The following is a 26387-nucleotide window of genomic DNA, read 5'->3' on the forward strand; positions in this document are numbered from 1 at the left end:
CAAGCCTGGAGCAACCAGGCAAGTGGTGTTGTTTCATAAAGATGTCTTCAGGAGGGCTACTAGCCAGCGGGCTAGCACCCGCGAAGACGCATCAAGAAGAAATGCAAGAGCAGGCCCCGCACGGCACTCGTGGATTGTGGAGGGTTGAGCTTCAGTGCACTTACGGCTCGGGGTTTGGACTTCTCAGGGTCCAATGCACAACTTCGAGGACACCTCAGAAGCTGCACAGTTAGCAAAAAACAGGTACTGCAGGTTGTCTGGTTCCACATCTCTTGAGTCCGCCACGGGTCTCAGCTTTGCTGTGGATGTGGGTCGGGGTCAGAGAAGTCTGGAAGTCCAAAGGCTGCATCGCTAAGTCTTCGGGCTCCGTCAGGAGCGTCGACAAATCAAACCAGCAAGTCACTGATGGTGCCTGTTTGCACAGGGTGGTCACTCCTTGACCACAAGGGAGATTCTTCAGGCTTCTAGTTGCAGTAGAATGTCGAAGGTCCAGAGTTTCGTTTCAGAGTTTCAGTTCGGGATAATCTAAAGTCTCTAGACTCAGCTCCTAGCTTTATACCAGCTCCTAGCTTTATACCAATCTAAGGGGCTGCATTACCTGCTAGGTCCCTCCTATGGGTGGAACCTGGGGAGGGGGTGGTTACACCCATTTCCCTTTGTCCAGTTTCGCGCCAGAGCTAGGGCTGGAGTGCCCCAGCAACTGGTTTGAACCGGGCTATGCATGGAGCACCTTGTGTGCCCCAGGCAGTGTCTCATTTCATTCAACCCACCCTGCCCCAATACACTATAGCCTGTCTGGGGAGGTGCTAGCACCTCCCAAGGCAGGAAACCTATTGTCCAGGCCTCCCTCGCTGGAAGGGCTCCCAGCTGCAGGAGGTCAGACTTGTGTCTGTGACAGCAGCATCCATTTTGTGATGCTGAGGCTCTGTTTAACTTTAACCGGGTAAAGCTACAACTACATGTCTTCTCCCTCTAGAAGGGTGGAATGCTACCCCCATCGCCAGAACTGGCGAGGGGGTAGCATTCCAAAGTGTATGACACCTTACACGACATGTTTTGATAAAGCCAATCCAAAGTTAGCATTAACCCTGAGGATTATAATGCACTTAAGAGTATATGGTATGGCTATATATTAGAACAGCTATAAGGACATGGTTCCGAAAGCTGCAGACAGGCTCAGCTCATGCTAGAGCATCATTGTGAGAAGTTGGCCTGATATATGATGCTCACTAGTTCTAGTGATCACCTTGTACCATGCCAAGCAACCCTTATGATGATTGGTTGTAAGTCAACCTTATAGACCAGCTATCCTAGTAGCGTGGACAAAGCAGTCTTAGGCTAAACTCTGTAAAGGCATGTGAAGCAAGTTCTTTTACCATACACAATCCCCTTGAATACCAAATGAAAGGACACCACACAGATATATATTGAAAATATATATATATATTTATTTACTACAATTATCCCCTATACTCTTTATGAGCACAGAAGCAAATGCACAAGTTGCACAATATGGATAAGCCCTAGGGGTCACCTAAATCATATAATAAAATAGTGGTATAAGAACCACCTATCGGAAAGGAAGTAGGCCTAGGGCCTAGGGCCTGGGGAATCGCTGGAGCTGTTCGGGACTAACAGTGAAGAAGTCGGGAAAGGCCCGCGGGACTCGGGTGCGGCGCTTAAAGCACACGCATGCACCAATGCAATGTCAATGGTGCGTAAAAGTTATAAAGTTACTGTTTAAGGAACCTTCCGACTGACCTAGAAGGATGAAACTTTAGATATATACTCTAGAGGTGTGTACCAGTGCAGGAGCACCGGCGTTGCTGAGTTACCTCACCCACAGGAAGCGGGTGCACTAGTGCAAAGTAGTGTCGGGTTTCGTCACGCAGGTCGATGGTGCCTGAGGATGAAGATGCTGCAGGCGGGTCGTCGAGGAGAGTTCCGGTGGATCCAAGGGTGGATCTGAAGAGGTGAAGACCTGATAGCAGAGGGGACAATGTTCAAAGTCACTAGCCAGTGACTACCGTGGAACCAGGATGGAACCAGGCGATGTCGGGTGCAAACAGGCGAAGAGGTGAAGATTGTCTCTGCAGCCACGTGGACACGAAGAGGTCAAGGATGTCCAGGCGTTGGTCACGAGCTGTCCCACAAAGGCTCTAGCTGATGACGGTGTCGGCTTCTTGATCGGAGCAAACAGGCCTTGACTAATGCAAGCCACGCAGGAATCGATGCAAGCTTCTCACTCGGACCAGCAAGGTCAGAGTGGGTGCTCCTTTACAGGGGAGCAAGGGCCAGTCTGGAGCAACCAGACCAGCGGTGTTGTTTGTAGGTTTTGTTGCCAAGATGGCCGCTAGCCACGTGGCAAGTGGCCGGGAAGGCGCATCAAGTGGCAAAGAGCTAAAGGGCCCCACGCAGATCGTGGAGATGCTGGGGGGCTGATCTTCGATGCAAATGCTGCTCGGTGGTGAGGCTTCTCAAACCCCAAAGCACAGCATCGAGGGTGCCTCGGGTGCTGCACAGTCAGCTTCTCAGGGGTCTTTCGAGATGGCCCGTCCTACGTCTCTCGGTGCCTCCACGGGTCTCTTCTTTTCAGGGACTGTGGATCGGGCTCTGAGATAGGTGGGAGTCTGGGTCTCATTGGGCTCTGGGCTTGGGCTCTGGCAGGAGGCAGCGACAAAGCAGACATCGAGTTGCTGGATGGTGCCTGTATTCACAGAGTGGTCACTCCTTGGCCACAAGGGAGATGCTCTTCAGTCTTCTGTGCAGCAGAATGTTGAAGTCCAGTTTTCTTCTTAGTTTCAAGTCGAGTTCAGGATGATCTGAAGTCTTGGGACACAGCTCCTACTCTTATTCCAAATCTGGGGGCCGGATCACCTGCTAGGTCCCTCCTCTGGGTGGGACCAGGAACGGGGGCGGTTACGCCCCCTTTCCTTTGTCCAGCTCCGCGCCAGGACTGGGGCTGGCAAGCCCCAGCACCGGTTTGGACTGGCTTATGCACGGGGACACCTTGTGTGCCCCAGGCATGTCTCATTCTATTCAGCCCTGTCCTACCCAATACACAAAATCCTGTCTGGGGTGGTGCTCACACCTCCCAAGGCAGGAAATCCTTTGTCCAAGCCTCCCTCCCTGGAAGGACTCCCAGGAGCAGGAGGTCAGACTTGTGTCTGTGGTGGCAGCATCCATTTTGTGATGCTGAGGCTCGAGTTTAACTTTAACCGGGGTTCAGATTATGTGCATGTCGTGTCCCTCTAGAAGGGTGGAATGCTACCCCCGTCACCAGAATTGGCGAGGGGGTAGTGTCCCAATTCGTATGACACCTTACTCGACATGTTTTGATAAAGCAAAACCAAAGTTAGCAAGTAACCGTGAGGATTATAATGCACTTAAGAGTATATGGAATGGCAATATCCCGGAACAGCTAAGGGAGTTGTTCCCGACAGCTGCAGACGGGCTCAGCTCGTGCCAGAGCACCATCTCACATGAAAGCACGCACTCTGCCTCCAGGATTGTCGAGGCCTTCCATAGGAGTGGCTTATAGCTTAACATGTGTCCAGTTAGGTTAGATATAGGTATACTATATCTAAGTAAGAGGTGATTACACCATTTTACCCCAGCTGATTGATCAGCCAGTTGTGTCAAATGTGGAGGCCAGGCCAGGGGTGGCACAATACATGCTGCAGCCCCTGGTAGGCCTTGGATACACCTATGCCCTGGGTACCTGGAGTACACTGTTACAGGGGCCTATAAGGTGAACCAGTTCCAATTGTGTATGTACCTAAGGTAGATGGAGTCCATTTTAAGGAGAGAGCAATTAGCCTGGGCCCTGAATAGGAGGATCCCAGGCGAAATAAGTCAAAAACCAGCTAAACACCAGGCAAAAAGTTTGGGGGTAACCATAGTCAGATATCCACCTTCCTACACAACCCCCCCCCCAAACGAAAGGAGATAAGGCTATCCTTGACCAGGTAAGCCTATATTGCCTAAGTGGCCATATAAGGAAGTACCAGCTCTGGCTTGGCTACCCCCTGTTTCATGGTCCACTAAGCAATCCCTCGCCCTAAGGGTATCTGAGGGTCTCCACCATAGGGAATCTCTACCTGTGGTGTGTCTTGGCAAAGTTAAAGGCTGATGTTGAGATGGAGTACTGAAGTGAGATTCCTCTGTAGGACTCAGCTCCCTCCAATCACTCGCCACCATGTAGGCCTTTCTTTCTTTGACTGAGTTGCACTGTGCTCTCAGGGTCAACCTCTGGCTACCTAAAGCTGGAGGCTGGGTCCCTTCTGTTGGCTTACTGGAGGGACAGTTCAGGTTTGGGCCCTTTGGGTCCCAGGTTTGGCTGTGCCCAACAGCATTCATCCGTGGGAGGTCCCTAACTACTTTTAAGGGGGATCCCTCAGGAGTTTTTAAAGTTTTCACCTGGCTAGGGCTGCTAGTTTCGGTGCTCCTAATCTGCTGATGGGGGTGCTTTATTTGACAGGGGGCCCTTTGGGGCTCACTGTCCTTCTTGTCCTCTGCAGCCCTGGGCTGACTAAGGCAAGGTAGAGAGGGGCAGGTTACCTGCTCCAGACTGGGTCCCACCTGAGAAGGGTCCACTGCCAAAAGGGGCTCTGTCAGGCTAGGCCTAACAACCTCTGGGACAGTTCCTTCATCAGGGGTAAGATCAGTTCTGTGAGGAGGCTGATCCTTTCCTAAAGTCTGGTGGGAGGGAGATTTCTCTTCCTCCTCAGTGCTCTCTGTTTGTGTGGAGTGATCCATCATTTCAGGCTTCACAACACATGAATCAGTTTGAGTTTGGGCTGTGGCCTTCACAGCCCCACCAACCTTTTCAGGAGGAGATTCAGTTTGGGTATGGGCTGTTATCATAACAGCTCTGCTAACTTGTTCAGGAAAAGAATCTGTTGAAGATGGGTCTGAGACTTGCACAGCCCTACCAACCTTTTCAGGAAGGACATCTTGAATTGGGGCTGTGGCCAACACAGCCCCACTAACCTTTCCATGGGCATTTACCATTCTAGAATGGGTTTTCTCTTAAACCTCAGCCCAGGCTAAGATTTCCAAATCATTCCCCAGTAGACAATCTACAGGCAAGTTTGGGGACACTGCCACTCTCTTTGGGCCAGTGACTCCTCCCCAGCTGAGATTTACCACTGCTATGGGATGATTTTTCTGAACTCCATCAATGTTTATCACCTGGTATGTGTCACCAGGTACAAGTTGCCTTGAGGGGACTAGGCTCTCAGACACCATGGTGATGCTAGCCCCTTTGTCTCTAAAGGCCTCAACTTTTAAACCATTGATGAGGGGTTCCTGTCTATACTTGCTCAAAGTGTTTGGGCAATCAGTGAAGGTTATATACATGTCGTGTCCCTCTAGAAAGGTGGAATGATACCCCTGTCGCAAGAATTGGCGAGGGGGTAGTATCCCAATTCGTATGACACCTTACTCGACATGTTTTGATAAAGCCAAACCAAAGTTAGCAAGTATCCGCGAGGATTATAATGCACTTAAGAGTATATGGTATGGCAATATCCCGGAACAGCTAAGGGAGTTGTTCCCGACAGCTGCAGACGGGCTCAGCTCGTGCCAGAGCACCATCTCACATGAAACCACGCACTCTGCCTCCAGGATTGTCGAGGCCTTCCATAGGAGTGGCTTATAGGTTAACATGTGTCCAGTTAGGTTAGATATAGGTATACTGTATCTAAGTAAGAGGTGATTACACCAACTTACCCCAGCTGATTGATCAGCCAGTTGTGTCAAATATGGAGGCCTGGTCAGGGGTGGCACAATATATGCTGCACCCCCTGGTAGGCCTTGGATACACCTATGTCCTGGGTACCTGGAGTACACTGTTACAGGGGCCTATAAGGTGAACCAGTTCCAATTGTGTATGTACCTAAGGTACATGGAGTCCATTTTAAGGAGAGAGCAATTAGCCTGGGACCCTGAAGAGCAGGATCCTATGCCAACTAAGTCAAAAACCAGCTAAACACCAGGCAAAAAGTTTGGGGATAACCATAGTCAGATATCAACCTTCCTACAATCATCTCACATAAAACCAAGCACTCTGCCTTCAGGATTTTCAAGGCCTGCCATAGGAGTGACTTATAGGTATATATGTGTCTGTATGTAATGGTAGGTATCGGGATACTATACCTAAGCAAGGGGTGATTACACAACCTTGCCCCAGCTGAGTGATCAGCCAGTTGTGTCAATGTGGATGGCCAGCCAGGGGTGGCATAATACATGCTGCTGCCCCTGGTAGGCCTTAGATGCACCTATGCCCTGGGTACCTATGGTACACTATACAAGAGCTTACAAAAGGTGACCCAATACCCAATTAGGTATGTACCTAAAGTACATGGTATGAATTTAGAGAGAGAACAGCTGGGCTGTGGGTCTGATTAGCAGGCCCAAAGCCACACTAATGTCGAGAAACCAGTATATCAGAGCAAAAAGTGGGGGTGACCATAGGAAGCAAACCCTACTCTCCTACAGGAGTCAATGAATGTGATTTCAGTAACACCTGACAATTACAGCAAATAGAACGGCCAGATGTGCTGTTGAAAACATAAAGTATTATTTGTACTACAAATTAAAATAGCGCACGGAGAATTTCAGAATTCAAAAATGCAACTTTGACAATTACGTGTTTAAAAGTGAAACTTGCCGCGATCCCCCGTTTCCTTCTGTTGCTGTAAATAATAAAAATAATACACTTTCCCTATCTCGCCTCCTTACAAACCCATCTTCCCCCAGACACACAGCCCTTCCAATATATGACGCCTTAATTAATCCATCTTTCCTTGTACACATTTTATACTGACCCAGCCCACCTTCACTGATGCCTAACTTTGGCCCCGAGTTGGAGCTTTAGGGTTTAATTGAGCAGCCACCACTCCACTTCACAGGGCCTCACTCAGAGGTGTGGCAGGCTTCTCTGGGTGGGAAAGGTGTCACGTTCTCTCTCTCACCTGTACACAATCTCTAGCGGAATCATTCCTTCAAAATTACTTCCTCTTGTGAAAACTGTTTGCTGCTCTAGGTTAGCGTGACTGCCTGCTCCCTTGGGTAAATGTGCCGCCCCCCTTCCCTCTTATGACAGCTCAAGGCACACAAGCCCGGGAGCAGAGACTCAGGTCCCGTGACATATTCAGCAACATTATATCTTCAACAAAGTAAAATACGTCCAAGTAGGCAGACATTTTCGAGTCCGGCACTACTCATTTAGGCATAAAAAGAACGAATGTGAGCTTCTTTAGTATGGCGCGCACAACGCATCTCTCTAACACCTTGCACATTTAGCCAACCAAAAACAGTGCTGTGCGCTCAATGGCCTTTAAAAGACCTGTGAAGCACTTGGGGGCACAACAAAGGAAGTGATGTTCCGTAGGTCCTGCTGCCCCAACCCTCTCAGTCACTCAGCTCTCAGGGAAAAGGCACTCAACGTACACGCAGCGCTCCAGGCCCGACCTCCGGTCTACAGAGTCATTCTTCTTGCTCAGGCAGGGACAGCAGCAGAGCAGTGCGGCCAGGATGCAGAGGAGGCGCCGGCGGCAGAATCTTTACGAAGAAACGAAGGGGAGCGCATACAGATGGGGAGCCGGGAAGGACAGAGCATACGGGGAGCACATACAGACGGGGAGCTGGGAAGGACAGAGCATGCAGAGAGCCGGGAAGGACAGAACACCGGCTGAACCATATATGTGTGGCTGGAGCAGGAAGACAGCATACGTGCCGAGGGGCAGACAAGTCAGCAGGACACAGCAGAGCCTGAATTAAATATCTGATGCGACCGTTTGTTTGCAAGTGTCACAGCAGCATTGAAAGTGAATGCGTGAATAGCGCGTCGAATATAAACAAAGCACGTTGCACGTAAAAAAAAAGCACGTCACAATTCACCATTTGTGCGATGCCGTACATAGTACGCAAGCATGTTAAAAGTCGGGACAAACAGGAAGTGTTGTGTTTATCGTGAGCGCACTTTCGCTTTCAATGCTGCCAGGCAGCTGCAGTAAAATGTATATTTAAACAAACGTATGGGCTCCCGGGAGGCTCGAGCACGACCACTATAGTGTATACTGCATGCCTCGCAAAGCGAAGGCAGTGCTTTCTCACTGCAGCGCTAGGCGAGACCTAAAAAACGGGGGGAAGCGAGTGACACAGAGGGACAAAGGTCACAGGAAAGGGCAGAAAGTCCGAAAAGAAACGGGGGTAAACTAGTGGCACAGAGGGCAGAAAGGTCCCAAGAGAGGGCAGAAAGGTCAGAAAAAACGGGGGGAAACAAGTGGCACAGAGGCACAAAGGTCACGATAAAGGGCAGAAAGTTCAGAAAAAACGGGGGAAATGAGTGGCACAGAGGGCAGTAAGGTCCCAAGAAAGGGCAGGAAGTTAAAAAAAAACAGGGGGAAACGAGTGGCGCAGAGGCACAGAGTTCCCAAGAAAGGGCACAAAGGTCACAAAAAACGGGGGGAAACGAGTGGCACAGAGGCACAAAGGTCACAAGAAAGGGCAGAAAGGTCACAAAAAACGGAGGGAAACGAGTGGCCAATGCCATCCTGGATTAATAAAGACTCTGACTTCTCATGGCTAAACTTGTGTCCACCATTAACTGAAAAAGAAGACCGAATCAACAGTAACTCCAAGGTAAATTCGGAGGGGGAGTCAAATGAGGGGTCCATAAGGGAATACAAGGATGACCTGCATTGTAATCAAAATCAAAATAAACTGTAAAGCACAAAAACAACGCTGTATCAAAAAGTTGACACCAGCTCTACCCTCACTCTGGGACTACTGAAATCTGTCCATAAAGCAAATATCTCGTTAAAAACGAACAAAAAGGACGGGTTTACTGGTCCACAAGCCAACAGGCTTGAGGTACAGGAAAAGGACAGATTTACTAGTCCATGAGGGAATTTTACAGTTGAAAAGACCTTGCCCAAACTTAAGGAAAGGGTGAGGACCCTCGGTCCAGCAGTTAATGGGGCTAGCGACAGTACCATGCCTCAGGCGGAACTTATTGCCCCTTTGCTAACTGCATTTCAAAGAATCAACAAATACGCTGAATCTGCAGTCATGTATCTGCATGTGCTTGTGGCCCTATATTAGACAAACTAAGGGGCATATGTATAAAAGTTTGGTTTTGCGATTCTCAAATAGCGAATTTTAGAGAATCGCTATTTGAGTATCACAAAACGAGATGTATATATGCTTATGCTTATGTTTATGTTTTTGGAAATTTTTATAGCGCACAACTACCCGGGGGTGTCTCGGCGCTCAGTAAACAGAACAATAGCAATGGCAGATTTTAATGTGGGAAAAGCCAGGTTTTCAATTTCTTCCTGAAGCTAATAGGCGTTGGGGCAGTTTTAATGTGGAGGGGGAGTGTGTTCCAAAGTTTGGCTGTGGAAATCACGAAGCATCTGTCTCCCCAGTTGGCCTTTTTAGTTTGTTGGACTTTAAGCAGATGAGCTGAGGAGGAACGAAGCATTCTTAGATTTTCTAGTGGTCAGAGGGCGTTTTTGAGAAATTGTGGGCCTAAGTTGTTGATGGCTTTATAGGCGATGCACAATGCCTTAAATTTTGTCCGGCTCCTTACGGGGAGCCAATAAAGCTGCTGAATATACGGGGAGCTGGAGGTGAACTTAGGAATGCCCAGTAGGATTCTGGCTGAGGCATTCTGCACTAACTGAAGCCTGTTAAGAACTTTTTCCTGGGCGTTAAGAAGGAGGGCGTTACAGTAGTCTGTTTTGGAGAAAACCAAAGTGCTGATTAGGGTTTTACCAGCTGAAATGGGAAGGTAGGGAAGAAGTTTTTTTATTTTTTTCAGGGTGAGGAAGGAAGTGGAAACTACGGAGTTGACATGATGGTGGAAGGTCAGTCTATTGTCAAAAATAACTCCAAGGTTACGAACCTTGGTGACAGGTTCTGGTGGAGGTCCCATCTCAGTTGGCCACCATCGAGGGCACCAGGTAGGTTCCAGTTTCCCGAATGTCATCACCTCTGTCTTGTCAGAGTTTAATTTGAGACAGTTTGATGACATCCAGGAACTAATTGCAAGCATTCCTTTTTGAAAGTTTGCAGCAACTGTCATTCCGTCATTATGTACGGATAGGACCAATTGGGTATCGTCGGCATAGGTCGTGAGGGCAATGCCGTAGGACTTAATCAACATCGCGAAGTCCGAAACATATATATTAAATAGGGTCGGACTTAGCGAGGAGCCCGGTAGTACTCCGCAAGGAAGGGAGAAGGTATGGGAAGTTTACTGCATGTGAGCGGTTGGCAAAAAAGGAGGCGAGGAGTTCTTTGGCCTTGTTCTGAATGCCTATTGCTGAGACACGGTCAATCAGGGTGGCATGAGCGACCGTGTCGAAGGCTGCAGAAAGATCTAGCAGTATTAATACTGCCGCTCCTCCTTTGTCCAGTGTCATTCTTATTTCATCTGCCGCTTTTATTAAAGCAGTTTCGGTTCCATGTCCCTGCCTAAACCCAAATTGGGTTTCGTCCAGTAAATTGTTTTCATCTATGAATTTAGAAAGTTGTATATTCATAGCTTTTTCAAATAGTTTTGCTGGGAAGGGGAGACATGCAATAGGTCTGTAACTAGATGGAAAAAAGGGATCAAGGGTAGTTTTTTTCAGAAGTGGCTTGATGATAGTCTCTTTCCACACTGAGGGATATGAGCCAGTAGTGAACATAGCGTTGCAAATGTTCGTCAAAGCGGGGGAAATGGCTTCTGGAATAAGGTTGAGAATAGCCGGAGGGCAAGGATCTAGGGGGATCCTGATTTAGTGCTGGAAATTAAGCGGAGGACTTGTTCCTCAGTGACTGCTTTAAAGACAGAGAAGGAAGGAGCGTTTGTAGGTGGTGGTTGATTCGTTGTGGTAGTGGAGGAAGATTTATGGGTGAAGGCTGAAAAGATTAAGGTGACTTTGTCTTTAAAGAAATTTGCAAGGGAGTTACAGAGGGATTGAGATAGATCAGAGCGGGGGCAGGGGGGTTTGAGAGTTGATTAACCACTTGAAACAATTTTCCTGCGGAATTTTTTGCATGATTAATTTGGGAGGTGTAATATGTGGTTTTTTCAGAAGTGATGAGGTCTTTATATTTGGAGAGGGCGCTTTTGTATGAGATTTTGTCAGTGGGATTGTAATAACGGCGCCAGTGTCTTTCCAAATTTCTGCAATGTTGTCTCTGAAGACGTAGGGATTCCGAAAACCAAGGGGCAGAAGGAGACTTTCTATTACGTTGGGAAGTTTTTAAAGGTGCTAATTTAGAACAAGCCATATGTAAGCTGTTGAGGTAGTTACTGGAGGCTAGTGACGGATTAGGTTCAGTGGGGATGATGCTCTCGATCAGCATAGAGGCAAGATGAGAGGTATTGATGTTTTTCCAATCTCTAAAGGAGATAGGAGGAGATAATCCGATTGAAGGTAGAGGAGATTTGATTTTTATGGAGAAGCAGACTGCTGAGTGGTCAGTCCAGATAAGGGGGATCATATCTGAAATCAGAATGTAAGGGTTATTGGTGAATATCTCATCTAGGGTATGGCCTGCCTCGTGTGTGGGCTGATGAACAGTTTGCTGAAATCCAGCTGCTGCTAGATCGTTAATTAGAGCGATGGTATCTGTATCGCATGGGGATTAAAGGTGGAAATTGAAGTCTCCTAATATGGTGTATTGTGGAGCTCCAGCTGTGACCTCGATTAAGTTGTTAGGATTGTTGAGGAATTTAGATCTGGACCCAGGCGGGTGGTAGAGTAGCATGCCTGCAAATGACTGGTTGCCAGAGAGGCTGATGGAAAAGGAAAAGGCCTCACAATCTTTGTATTTAAGATCGATAATTTTGACTGTGAAGCAATTCCTATAAATGATGGCTAGACCGCCACCCTTTCTTTTAACTCTGTCTAGTCTGTGCACGCAATAGTCTTCGGGGGTGGCTGCCTTAAAATCCGGACCGGAGGAGTCGTCACCCCAAGTCTCGGTGATGAATTAGAGATCAAGATAATGTGACACAATGAACTCTAAGATTTCAGTTTTATGTTTAGGGAGGGAACGTACATTGATGAGTGCTACTAAGACCTGTGAAGGGGTGTTAGCAGGGGGGGTATGAGAGGTGCATGTAGGACATTTGTGAGGACCTACCATGGGGTCCATATATAACAGATGTGGTACATGATGTGAAAGGTTCGCCGGAGGATTAAGATTTCGGAGTTGATAGGAAGTGTATTTGATCAATGTGGGGGTTGAAGGAGTTCGTGGTGAAGTAGGGCTAGGGAGGGTGGCCCTAGGCCCGGTCTCGGCGCGGACGAGCGCAGACGAGCTTGCCTTAAGCGCGCCTTTGGCGCGCATTAGTCGCGCCCACTGCGCTCGTCCGCTGCGCTTCCGGTAGGTGTACATACTTTATGGAAGTGGGGAGGGTGTTGGATGGGGGCGTGGCCAGCACAAGTGGGCGTGTCCTTTGGGACCAGGAAATGGCGGCAAGCAAGAAAAACAAACACTCACCCATCCGCTGTACGGGGATGCCTGTAACTGACTAGTCAAGTGCCCAGGGAATCAGTGAGTTAAAAACACAATATTTCACACTAGATTAAAAAAATTGTCAAGCTATTGTTGTTCCCGGCTTACGCCTCAGGAGGTTGCTGTTAGAGTGCAGCGCTAGAACTCAGCGCGCGTTTATATAGCCTGGTGATGGGGGCGTGGCCAGCACAAGTGGGCGTGTCCTTTGGGCCAAGGAGATGGCGGCAAGCAAGAAAAACAAACACTCACCCGCGGCAGCGATAGATCCTCTGTACGGGGATGCCTGTAACTGACGAGTCAAGTGTCCAGGGAATCAGTGAGTTAAAAACACAATATTTCACACTAGATTAAAAAAATTGTCAAGCTATCGTTGCTCCTGGCTTCCGCCTCAGGAGGTTGCTGTTAGAGTGCAGCGCTAGAACTCAGCGCGCGTTTATATAGCCTGGTGATGGGGGCGTGGCCAGCACAAGTGGGCGTGTCCTTTGGGACCCGGAAATGGCGGCAAGCAAGAAAAACAAACACTCACCCGCGGCAGCGATAGATCCGCTGTACGGCGATGCCTGTAACTGACGAGTCAAGTGCCCAGGGAATCAGTGAGTTAAAAACACAATATTTCACACTAGATAAAAAAAATTGTCAAGCTATTGTTGCTCCCGGCTTCCGCCTCAGGAGGTTGCTGTTAGAGTGCAGCGCTAGAACTCAGCGCGCGTTTATATAGCCTGGTGATGGGGGCTATAGTGTTAGATGGTGCTCTAGCATGAGCTGAGCCTCTCTGCAGCTTTCGGAACCATGTCCTTATAGCTGTTCTATGATATAGCCATACCATATACTCTTAAGTGCATTATCATCCTCGCGGTTGAATGCTAACTTTGGTTTGGCTTTATCAAAACATGTTGTGTAAGGTGTCATACGCTTTGGAATACTACCCCCTCACCTGTTCTGGTGACGGGGGTAGCATTCCACCCTTCTAGAGGGAGAAGACATGTTGTTCCTGTTAATCCCGGTTAGTTAACCAGAGCCTCAGCATCACAAAATGGATGCTGCTGCCACAGACACAAGTCTGACCTCCTGCTGTTGGGAGTCCTTCGAGCGAGGGAGGCTTGGACAATAGGTTTCCTGTCTTGGGAGGTGCTAGCACCACCCCAGACAGACCATAGTGTATTGGGGCAGGGAGGGCTGAATGAAATGAGACAATTCCTGGGGCACACAAGGTGTCCCATGCATAGTCCGGTTGAAACCAGTTGCTGGGGCACTCCAGCCCTAGCTCTGGCGTAAAACTGGACAAAGGGAAAGGGGTGTAACCACCCCCTTCCCTGGTCCCACCCATAGGAGGGACCTAGCAGGTAATCCAGCCCCTCAGATTGGTATATAGGTAGGAGCTGAGTCAAGAGACTTTAGATTTATCCTGAACTGAAACTTGAAACGAAACTCTGGACCTTCGACATTCTACTGAACATAGAAGACTGAAGAATCTCCCTTGTGGTCAAGGAGTGACCACCCTGTGCAAGCAGGCACCATACAGCGATCTGCGGTTTCCTTTGTCGATGCTCCCGCTGGAGCCTGACCACAGAGCCTGACAAGAATCAGACTTACAGACTTCGCTGAGCCTGATGCACAGCCACAGCAAAGCTGAGACCCGTGGAGGCGATGAGAGACGTGGGACTGGCCATCTTGGAAAATCTGCACTTGGCTACCTGTGCAGCTCCTGAGGCACCCTCGAAGCTGTGCATTGGGGATTCAAAAGCCCCAGCCCCCAGCACCTTCTGTACCAACGCACAGCCCTCCACACTCCACGAGTGCTACATGGGGCCTGCTAGTGTTTTTGTGCTCAACATTTCTGTCCGGTCACTTGCCGGTTGGCTAGTGGCCTCTGTGACGACATACCTACAAATTTCCACTGCTGGCCTGGTTCCTCCAGGCTGGCCCTTACTTCCCTGAAAGGAAGAAGCCCATCAGACCTTGCTGGTCTGATCAAGAAGCCATCTTTGATTCCTGCATGGGTTGCCTTTGCCAAGGCTTGTTGACTCCAATCTGGAAGCCGACACCGCCGACAGCGAGATCCTTTGTGGGACAGTCCGTGCCTAGCTCTTGGTTGTCGTTGACACCTCCTGGTTCATGTGGCTGCAGAGACAAGCCCCATAACTTCACCTGATTGCTTCACAACATCGCCTTGTTCCTTCCTGGTTCCTTCCTGGTCACTGGCTAGTGGCCCAGACTCTATCCCTTCTGCTTTCAGGTACTCTTCATCCTTGATCCGCCCTTTGATTCACCCGGACACTACTCTCCTGGTCGCCTGCAGCATCTTTCTTCAAGGCTCCACAGGATTCAGCGATGAAAGCCGACACACTTTGACACCTATGCACCCGCTTCCTGTGGATGAGGTAACGCAAGTACTCAGGTGCTCCTGTGGGTATTAACTATTCTAGTGTCCTAGTTTTCAGTAGCTTTCTCCTAGTCAATCCGGAAGTGCACTAAAAGAACTAGTTTCCATTTATTTTGTTCTCATTCTAACTCTATGGTAACTTGCGTGTCTGTAGAGACACTGCACACGCCTCCTGTGGGCCTCCTGCTTCCTATCCTGTGGTAGTACAGCGTAGTCCCAGCGATTCCCTAGGCCCTAGGCCTATCCCTTGTTCGTGACGTGGTTCTTATACCACTATTTTAGTATATGGTTTTACGTGCCCCTAGGGCTCTACTGTATATTGTGCAACTTATTGTATGATAATTGAGTATCTGGTTATGTGCTTGTGCCTCTGACCTCAAATAGTTCAGAGGGGTTGTGTTAGTAATAAATACATATATATTTTATATATAACCTGTGTGGTGTCCTTTCATTTGGTATTAAAGGGGTTACATAAGGTAAACCAGCTGGCTTCACATGCCCTCTTGAGTTTAGCCTAAGACTGCTTTGTCCATGCTACCACTAGGATATCTGGCCTATAAGGTTGACTTTACAACCATAAGGGTTGTTTGGACTGATACAGGGTGCCCACTAGAATAGTGGACATCACATATCAGGCCAACTTGTCACATTGGTGTGCAGCGGTTGGGATAAGAGCTTGCTGTTGTTTTACCAATTGTAATCTTTAAGATATCATTTGAAAGATCACATTAGGTACCTATAGGTACATATACCAAGACTTATAATACTTAAGTTCTACTGAACATAGTTGTTGCAGACCAAAGGGCCTAGCACACCCTGACTACCACTTCTAGAGAGGTTTAGTAGGAAACACTTAGTGTAGGTAGGTGCACACACCACACCTCACTAGATCATGTATGCCACAGGAGAGACCACTGTGCCTCTCCCTGTGGGAACTGACCCGCCAAGGGCAGCTTATAGATATGATGCACTCAACTTCCATGAGCTGAGACACTTGTGTACCACAAGGAGGTTGAAACATGGTTCCAACCCTACCCTTCAGCACCTGATAGAACTCCTATAAGGATTTGATGTTCAGAAGACCTCTAACCCAGGCCCTTCAGGTAATGCAGATGAGGTCCTACCCTCTACAGATGATGCCCCTGACCCGACTGTCATAGAAGAGGAAGTAGAGGAAGATTCTGAGGAAGAGGTAGACAGCCAGGTGCTAGTTAGAAGACTTAGCCAGGCTAACCTAAGCCTACATTGGGCTGCAGATGGGCTAGCCCCATCCAGACCTATAAGTAGACTTAACCAGAGGTATAGGAGGGACAGATCCCACTCAGGGGAATCTCTCCACTCCAATGCTTCAAGGGTTTCTCAGAGGGGAATGACTTCTCCTCAGAGAAGAGAGCACCAGGCTAGGATGAGGGAAGTCAATCTCAGGATTGGGGGAGAGGAACTTGCCCTAGCCAAAGAGAAACTTGCTCTTGCAAGAGAGCAAACGCTAAGTGGATTAGATTCCACTGGTGGCAGCAATATCCCTAAGGATAAAGATAGGTCCTATGATAATAGAAACCCAAGTAAGATTGTGCCCCCCTACAAAAATGGGGATGACATCCAAAAATGGATAACTGCTTTGGAGAGGGCCTGCAAAGTACAGCAGGTACCCTAAAGTCAGTGGGCAGCAATCTTGTGGCTCTCCTTTTCAGAAAAAGGTAGAGATAAGCTCCTCACAGTTAGTGATGAGGATGCTAAAAACTACTCAGCCCTGAAGAGTGCTCTAATTGATGGGTTTGGCTTAACCACTGAGCAATATAGGTTGTTGTTCAGAGATACCCAAAAGACACAGACTCAGGACTGGACTGATTTTGTAGATTGTGCTACTAAGGTTCTGGAGGGCTGGTTATTGGGCAGCAAAGTACAGGACTTTACAGGATTGTATACTTTGATTATGAGGGAGCAGATCCTTAATAATTGTCAAAACCAGCTTCTACACCAGCACCTGGTGGACTCAGATCTGACCTCTCCACAAGAATTGGGTAAGAGGGCAGACAAATGGGTCAGAACCAGGATTAGGCCTAAAAATCAGGGAGGTGACCAGAAGAAAGATTCTACCAAGCCTCAAGAGAAATGTGGGAATAAATCAAAAGACAAGTCCTCTACAGGGCCCCAAAACTCCAATGGTGGGGGTGGGTCCCAAAACACTTCCTCTAACCAAAATAAACCTTATTGCCATGTATGTAAACAGCCTGGCCACTGGAAGACTGACAGCAGTTGCACAAGGGCCAACAATAAGGAAAACATTCCCCCATGTAATACTCCCAGACCTCCTGTTACTATTAGTAGTAATCACCCAGGTGGTGGGGGTGCCCCCAAGAATTTGGCTGGGTTTACTTTGGGTACTCATGTGGATTCTGGCCTAACCAGGTCCCCTACCATAGCTACTCTTGTCTGTGAAAATGGCATGGGGTTTGCCAACTTCACTGCTTGTCCCAACACTTTGGGCAAGTACAAACAGTAGCCTCTCATCAATGGCCAGAACGTTGAAGCCTATAGAGACACAGGGGCTAGCATCACTATGGTGACTAACAGTCTAGTCCCCTCAGGACAACTTTTACCTGTGTTCACCTATCAGGTGACCAACATTGATGGAGTGCAGAAAGATCATCCCATGGCAGTAGTAAATCTCAGCTGAGGAGTTGTCACTGGCCCCAAGAGAGTGGCAGTGTCTACAAACTTGCCTGTAGATTGTCTACTGGGAAATGATCTAGAGATCTCAGCCTGGCTGGGGTAGAACAAGAAACCCATTCCAAAATGGTAGGCCTTCCAGAAAAGGTTTGTGGGGCTGTGATGGTCACAGCCCACACCCAAACAGAGTTCCTACCTGAAAAGGTTGGTGGGGCTGTGATGGTCACAGCCCAAACTCAAACAGATTTTAGTGTTGTGAAGCCTGAAACTATGGATCACTCCACTCAGACAGAGAGTATTGGGGAGGAAGAAAAGTCTCCCTCCCACCAGACATTAGGTGAGAGTCAGCCTCCTCAGGGAACTGACCCTACCCTTGTGAAGGAACTGCCCCAGAGATAGTCAGGCCTAGCCTGTAAGCATGGGTGGAAAATCTGTTCCGCTCGCGGATTTTCGGTAAATTCGAAATCCGCGAACTCTCGCGAATTTACCGAAAATCCGCAAATTTGCACGCAGCTGATTTTTTTTTTTGGTGATACAATATTGCGGCGTGCGGTGTTGACTTACCGTCATTCAGCGTTTGCCGAGTTGTTTTTCTCTATATTTTGCGAGTGCTGCGCCATTTTGGATCTTGCTGCAGGATCCCGCGGGAGTTTGGCGACCGCGATTACGTAATCGCGGCTTGCCACCTTGCACAGCACGCATCGCGAGAGTTCGCAATTGCGAACACGTAGATGCGGCGGGCAGCAATAATCTCACACTCGCGAAATGCAGAATTTGCAATTCTGCACAAGAAATCCACCAGCAAGCAGCATAACCCTTCTGAAAATGATGATTATTATCAGAATAACTCCTCAGGTTGACATTTGCCTGCACTTTTTTTTGCAAGGAGTCCATTTTGGGGGGGGGGGGCGGTGGGAGGAAGGAAGTGCCCCACAGTCTCCAACTTCCTGTTCCTGCCCAGCAGGCTCCTCCCAGTGCTTTCTTCATGTGCTGATCACTTTCATTCGGATCTTGACCTGGAAGGATTACTTTTTGTGGATGCTGCTGGATATTTGGATTTGAGGCCTTTTTGACTTTCTTTGGATCACTTTTGGATTAGAAATTTCACAAGTAAGTTTGTTTGGGGCATTACAGTTGCTGCAACTACAATTTTGGAATTTTCGATTTGTGGGCTGTTGTTGGGACCTTTTGACCAGGGGTAGTGAGTGGTGCATGGGCCTAGTCTTTCTGTGGGGTGTCTTGAATTTAAACATCATGGAGGGCATGGATGGCATGGGATTGTGCTGATTTTTCTGTGTTTTTCGATTTTTGGCCTGTTGTTGGGGCCTTTTGACCAGGGGTAGTGAGTGGTGCATGGGCCTAGTCTTTCTGTGGGGTGTCTTGAATTTAAACATCATGGAGGGCATGGATGGTATGGGATTGTGCTGATTTTTCAGTGTTTTTCGATTTTTGGGCTGTTGGGGCCTTTTGACCAGGGGTAGTGAGTGGTGCATGGGCCTAGTCTTTCTGTGGGGTGTCTTGAATTTAAACATCATGGAGGGCATGGATGGCATGGGATTGTGCAGATTTTTCAGTGTTTTTCGATTTTTGGGCTGTTGTTGGGGCCTTTTGACCAGGGGTAGTGAGTGGTGCATGGGCCTAGTCTTTCTGTGGGGTGTCTTGAATTTAAACATCATGGAGGGCATGGATGGTATGGGATTGTGCTGATTTTTCTGTGTTTTTCGATTTTTGGGCTGTTGGGACCTTTTGACCAGGGGTAGTGAGTGGTGCATGGGCCTAGTCTTTCTGTGGGGTGTCTTGAATTTAAACATCATGGAGGGCATGGATGGCATGGGATTGTGCTGATTTTTCAGTGTTTTTCGATTTTTTGGGATGTTCATGGGGACAGGCCATGTTGGTGGGGGCCATTTTGAGTGCTGGTACAGGCAGGCCCTGGGCATGTGCTGGGAGGCAAGGGGCCATTTTGAATGCAGGCAGTGTTCTCAGGCCTGCACCCATTTTGCCTAGCTTTCATACATTAGGCCCAGGGGTAGTGAGTGGTGCATGGGCCTAGTCTTTCTGTGGGGTGTCTTGAATTTAAACATCAAGGAGGGCTTGGATGGCATGGGATTGTGCTGATTTTTATGTGGTTTTTTGGGGTGTATAACTGAACTGATGTTCCTCTGTCTTCCATTGCTTTTAGGTGCACAAGACTCAAGAGAACCACCAGTGCCAGGAAGAAGTCCTGCAGCGGTGTGTGTGTGCAGCATAACGTCACGCGACGTCACGTCTGGCCACAGACAACTCTACAACTCGTGCAACTGCGGCCTGCTGTTCTGACCTCTGAAGAAGATGGCCCCCAAAAAAGTTCCCCGGAGCTCCTCTAGCAAGAAAGTTGCCAGTAAGGAGCAGAAGAAGCAAGTTACCAAGGAGACTGGTGTGCCGCCCGCCACATTTTTTTGGAGTAAAAAAATAAGTACGCCTGCAGCAGCAGCGGGATCTGCTGGGGACCAAGCTAGGAGCAGTACCCCCGCACCATTGGGCTCAGTGCCACCACCACCACGCCAACTTAAGTCCAAGCCCTTGAGTGCTGCAGAGGCACTTACTCTAGTTGTTCAATCACCATCGACCAGTGATGTTGGCTCATCGCAAGAAAGTAGCAATAATGTCCCTCAATCAACACAGGTTGTTGTAACTCATCTGACGAGTGTTGAACAACCACAGCCGCAACAACAACCACATGTGCAAGTACAAGCCCAAGTACATGTGGAAGGAGAGGCAGCGCAAGGAGATGCGCAAGCAGAGGTGCATGGAGGGTCACAAGTGCCCACAATAGTTGTTCCTGCCGAAGTAGGGGCACATCAGGAAATCGACAATCAAGCCGAGGTATCATTTGAGGAAGCCACTCCTCCTGATGATCATTCATTGTCTTCCACATCCCTAGCAAGGAAAAGATCAAGGGTGGTGTCCACATCTTCTTCAAGCCCACCTCCTTCTGATGATATGGATCAAAATTGGCAACCACCAGCACTGCCGTCTGAGAGTGAGGCACACCATGATCTGACAAAAGTAGCTAAGCGTAAAAGGAAGGTCCCCGAAAGTCTTGTACTTATGGAGTGTGATGATGACGCTCAACAAGAAGTGGCGTATACTCCTGCTGATGAAGACTCTCACGACGACGACGCAGTCATCATACACATCACTCCAGGCTCAGCGGGCATGCAGCAAACAGACATTTTGACCCTAGCCCGAAAAGCTGCTGAGCGTTATGATGTTGTCGACGAGGAGGCAATGGCAACAGCACAATCATTGGAGTTAACTAGTACACCACCACCTACCGCTTCCATATTTCTTCCTCGCCAGAAGGGACCTCCATCCACCTCGACCTCAATTAGTGGTGGTGAAAGTGCACAACGTGGTAAAGTTCGGCAATACACATCCTCCACTTCATCTGGCATTAGCAGCATGACCACCACCAGTATCGCCTCCTCCGGCCCCTACAGACATTTCAAGTCTGCAGTTTGGGACTTCTTTAGTGTTTGCCCAAAAAAGGAAAACTTCGCCATTTGTAGCATTTGTAAGCTTGCAGTTAGTCATGGTAAGTTTGGGACCAACTATGCTACCGGAGGCCAGAGAGGTCATCTTAAGAGACAGCACGCTGTCCAATGGTTTGCGCACCTAAAGGAGATCAAGGAAACCAGAATCGCAAGTAAAGAAAACGTTGATGTTTCATCTGATGATGACGAGGAGGAAGAAGTGTCAAACACTTCACTTACACCCAGTACCCCTGTCAGCAGCACACCCCCTGTGAGCCCCACTAAGAGTGTGGGAGAGAGTGAGACACCAATGGGAAAAAGTTCATCAGCGAGCGTAACTGGGTCGAAGAAGTCATCATCATCATCATCCCGAAAAAGCATGGTCCAGGCCAACATTAGAACCATGTTGTTTTCAGAAGCGCCATATGATCGCAACCACCCACTGACGCGTCTGTATAACACTAAGCTGGCTAAAATGCTAGCTCTGGACTTTCTCCCTTTTTCTTTTGTAGAAGGGGTTGGTTTTCTAGAATTAGTGGCAGCGCTCAACCCTAAATGGAAGGTTCGTAGCCGGTTCTATTTTGCCAGAGTTGCGGTTCCAGCACTACATGAAGATGTGCTGGAGGTGATTGGGGCAGCTTTGCAGAAGAGTGCTGTTCACACTATACATCTGACAACAGACATGTGGACCAGTGGCGCAGGCGCTGATTACATGTGCATCACTGCACACTGGGTCTCTTTTTCAGGGGTTAAAGCAAAGCTAAACGCAGGTGTTGACCCGGACCAAGGTTTTAAAGCTGCTCGGAAACATACAACACTAGCCATGTTTGGCTTGGAGAAACGTCATACAGCAGAAAACATTTTGAATGAGTTTAACACAAAGGTCTTTCACTGGCTGTCCCCAAAAAAACGCCAGATTGGTTATGTTCCATGGACAATGGCGCCAATGTAGTTAAGGCCATGGATCTGGGTCACTATTTCAGAGTGCCGTGTTTGGCGCACTGTATAAACCTGGTTGTTAAAAAACTCTTGAGTGAAGACAGTCCAGCGTGCGAGTTAGTGGCCACCTGCCGAAGAATATGCAACCATTTCAGCCATTCTTTTAAGGCCCGGAAGCATCTGAGGAGCCTGCTACATGAACGTTGAATGCCAGTGAAAGCACTCATCCAGGAGGTGCCAACACGTTGGAACTCAACCTTCTACATGCTTGAGCGTCTGTATTAGCAGTATACGGTACTCGATTACTATTTCTTAACACTGGGTACAGCTCAGAAGGACCTGAGGCTAGATGCGGCGCAATGGAAGCTAGTTAAAAGCCTGACAGACATGCTTCGTCCTTTTGAGGTCTTCAAGCGTGCAGTCGGCAGGGAGGACTGGCATTTGGGAAAAGCTATCCCATTGTTGCGCATGCTGGAGCACCAACTGAAGGCGTTGCCTTCTATGTTTCAAAAAGATAAAGAAAAGAATGACGCTTTTGTTTTGGCGGAGAAATTATTAGAGCGTCTACTTGGCGATGAACGTCTTTAAATGATCCACTCAGAACAGCATTACATTTGTGCTACTATTCTAGATCCACGCTACAAAAAGGCGCTGGCAGGCCGAGCATTCTTTCCTTTTGATGATGAAGATGTTACAAAGTACAAACGTTGGCTAGCCTTGTCAGCCATGAGGTTTGAAAGAAAACGGCAGAAAATTGAAGGAAAAGGCAGTACATCAGCATCAGCAGGCCATCCCCAGTCAAAAGAATCCACTTTTGCACCTGTAGCTGTGGCAGAAGTGACCTCTCAGCCGTTAAAAACACCGGCAACCGGATCATCTGCACCAGACACAACAGTAACATTGGGTGAAGAAGAGGATTGGCTAACTCGGCTTGGGTTTGGTTCTCAAAAGTCCCAGCAAGAAGTAAGCAAAGCGGAGGAACCTTGGAGAACCTTGAGTCGATGGTGCAGGACTATCTGAATGACTCAACAGAGGTCTATGTTAACGCTGACCCATTGGCGAATTGGCATGGGAACAAAGAATTGTGGGCACAGATCTCCAACCTGGCTATAAACTAGTTGTCTTGCCCACTCGCAAACGTGTCTTCTGAATGTGTTTTCAGTGCTGCTGGTGGAATTGTAACTTCCAAACGGACCCGCCTCTCGCCCAAAAATGTGGAGAGGTTAACAATGATCAAGATGAATCAGCACCTCATACCACCAGATTACAAAGTACGAGAACACATGCCGGATGAAGATGAGGAGGACAGCAACTTAGATGAGGGAATTTCTTCTCTGTTAGGTGACACTGACCTACTCCTGCCTGAATTCGCAGAGTATGAGGACGAACTCTTATTCTTATTCCCTGACACCGAGCCCTGAAAATGAGCCAATGAATCAATAACTTTCTTTTTCATCCTTATTCACTTTTATTCCTGTGTGTCTGTCTTTCTTTGTTTAGCACAGTTAATATAATTAAAACTTTAATCACCTAATCACAAAAACAAGCCCATCAGCAGAACTGTCTTCACTTGTTTGCTTATTGATTTGAAGGTGCCGCAGTCTGCATTCCTCAGGTTCACAAGTTCACAAGAACATGCTCCTCTATCCTCCTCCTCCAGACTCCTATTTCCTCAAAGCAGAGGGCTGGATTACGCCCAATGAAGAAAGACTCTGCACTTGTGGGGGTGTTCTACTTCTTTGCGGGTGAGTTGGCGGGGCTTGGGGCATTACTGGGAAGCTCTAATACCAGATAAAAGTGGTTTGGACCAAATCGGAGGCGAAATTTTCTTTGCGTTTTTGCTGACTTGCTTGCCTTTGAGGTGCTCTTTGGGGAGGTTCCGGGTGTTTGTGGGTGGGTTTTGGGGTCTGGAGCACTGCTGGGACAGTCTAATTTTGATTGCATTTGTTTTTCAGGAAATCCGTGGTGGAAAACGGGAGTTATGACCTAGCTACACAGCGCGTTTGGACCGAAGGCCGATAAATATTGTAAGTATGAGATTTTCCTTTTTGGCTGTTTGGTGGTGTTGTGCTTTTTTGCGGGTGGGTTGGCGGGTCTTGGGGCATTGCTGGGAAGGTCTAATACTGGATAGAAGTGGTTTGGACAAAATCCATGAGGAAAAAGTTTTTGCTATTTCTGACATTTCACTCAATGTAGCGTTTTCGGGGGCCTGTTTGGGGGGCTTCCTGGTGTTTGTGGGTGGGTTTCGGGGTCTGGGAGCACTGCTGGCTATTGATACTTTTGATTGCAAGAGGTTTGAAGCAAATCCATGGTGGCAGAGGGGGGTTAGGGCCTAGCTGCAGAGCGCGTGCGGAGTGATTTTGGAAATTGCCATGAAAATGACTAAGTCCCCATTTTTGTACTTTTGCTTTTTGGCTGTTTGGGGGTCTTCTACTAGTTTTTGCCTGGGTTGACAGCTCTGGGGCCATTGCTGGGAAGTTCTAATACCGGATAAAAGTGGTTTGGACCAAATCGGAGGCAAACATTTTTTTGCGTTTTTGCTGACTTGCTTGCCTTTGAGGTGCTCTTTGGGGGTTTCCGGGTGTTTGTGGGTGGGTTTTGGGGTCTGGGAGCACTGCTGGGACAGTCTAATTTTGATTGCATTTGCTTTTCAGGAAATCCGTGGTGGAAAACGGGAGTTATGACCTAGCTGCACAGCGCGTTTGGACCGAAGGCCGATAAATATTGTAAGTATGAGATTTTCCTTTTTGGCTGTTTGGGGGTGTTGTGCTTTTTTGCGGGTGGGTTGGCGGGTCTTGGGTCATTGCTGGGAAGGTCTAATACTGGATAGAAGTGGTATGGACAAAATCCATGAGGAAAAAGTTTTTGCTATTTCTGACATTTCGCTCAATGTAGTGTTTTCGGGGGCCTGTTTGGGGGGCTTCCTGGTGTTTGTGGGTGGGTTTCGGGGTCTGGGAGCACTGCTGGCTATTGATACTTTTGATTGCAAGAGGTTTGAAGCAAATCCATGGTGGCAGAGGGGAGATAGGGCCTAGCTGCAGAGCGCATGTGGAGTGATTTTGGAAATTGCCATGAAAATGACAAAGTCCCCATTTTTGTACTTTTGCTTTTTGGCTGTTTGGGGGTCTTCTACTAGTTTTTGCCTGGGTTGACGGCTCTGGGGCCATTGCTGGGAAGTTCTAATACCGGATAAAAGTGGTTTGGACCAAATCGGAAGCAAACATTTTTTTGCGTTTTTGCTGACTAGCTTGCCTTTGAGGTGCTCTTTGGGGAGGTTCCAGGTGTTTGTGGGTGGGTTTTGGGGTCTGGGAGCACTGCTGGGACAGTCTAATTTTGATTGCATTTGCTTTTCAGGAAATCCGTGGTGGAAAACGGGAGTTATGACCTAGCTGCACAGCGCGTTTGGACCGAAGGCCAATACATATTGTAAGTATGAGATTTTCCTTTTTGGCTGTTTGGGGGTGTTGTGCTTTTTTGCGGGTGGGTTGGCAGGTCTTGTGGCATTGCTGGGAAGATCTAATACCGGATAAAACTGGTTTGGAGAAAATCCATGCGGAAAAGCCTTTTGGCACTTTTTGTAACTTAGGGTTCGTTAGGGTTAGCCCCAGCAGCAGGATTGCATGTGATTCGGGGTGTTCTAGATTTTTGCACATGAGTTCTGCGGTCTTAGAGCACTCGTGGGAATGTGTAATTTTGGTTGCAAGTGATTTGAAGAAAATCCATGGTGGGAAAGGGGGGATTTGGCATAGTTAAAGAAAGCGTTTGCCACTATTCTTAACTTAGGGCTCGTTAGGGTTAGCAGTATTTGTATTGCATGTGTTTGGGTGGGGGGCTGTTTGTGGGGGGGTTTGAGAGTCTTGGAGCGATGCTGGGTATGGATACTTTTGCTTGCTTGCAAGTGGTTTGAATACAATCCACGGTGGGTAAGGGGGGATTTGGGCCTACTTTTACTTTCAAAGTACGTTTTGTCACCAGTTTTCTACTAGGCCTCGTTTTATGAGATCTGATTGAGGGTCTTATATATTTTTGCGACTGGCTTTAGTAAGGGTCTGGGTGGGATCACTGCTGGGAAGGTCTAATTTTGTTCTAAAACACAGTTTACAGTACACCTAGCTTGAGGGGAAAGATCAGCTAAATTAATTTGCCCATACTTATTTATCCTTCAAAAGGAGACTCAGACAGAGTACGCACTTTCAAAAATATTGTACTGTCTATTAGGAAACTCAAAGTGTGACTTTTTGCACTACACAGCGTACATACCTTATATTTATTTATCAGTGGTGTTCTAATATCACTTCCTGTTTTTCCATCAATAATTACAGGCCGGGTTTCAGTCTGTGCAATGGGAAAAAAAG

Source organism: Lissotriton vulgaris, chromosome 2_1 (genome assembly GCF_964263255.1).
Source record: "Lissotriton vulgaris chromosome 2_1, aLisVul1.2, whole genome shotgun sequence".
Classification (NCBI taxonomy): domain Eukaryota; kingdom Metazoa; phylum Chordata; class Amphibia; order Caudata; family Salamandridae; genus Lissotriton; species Lissotriton vulgaris.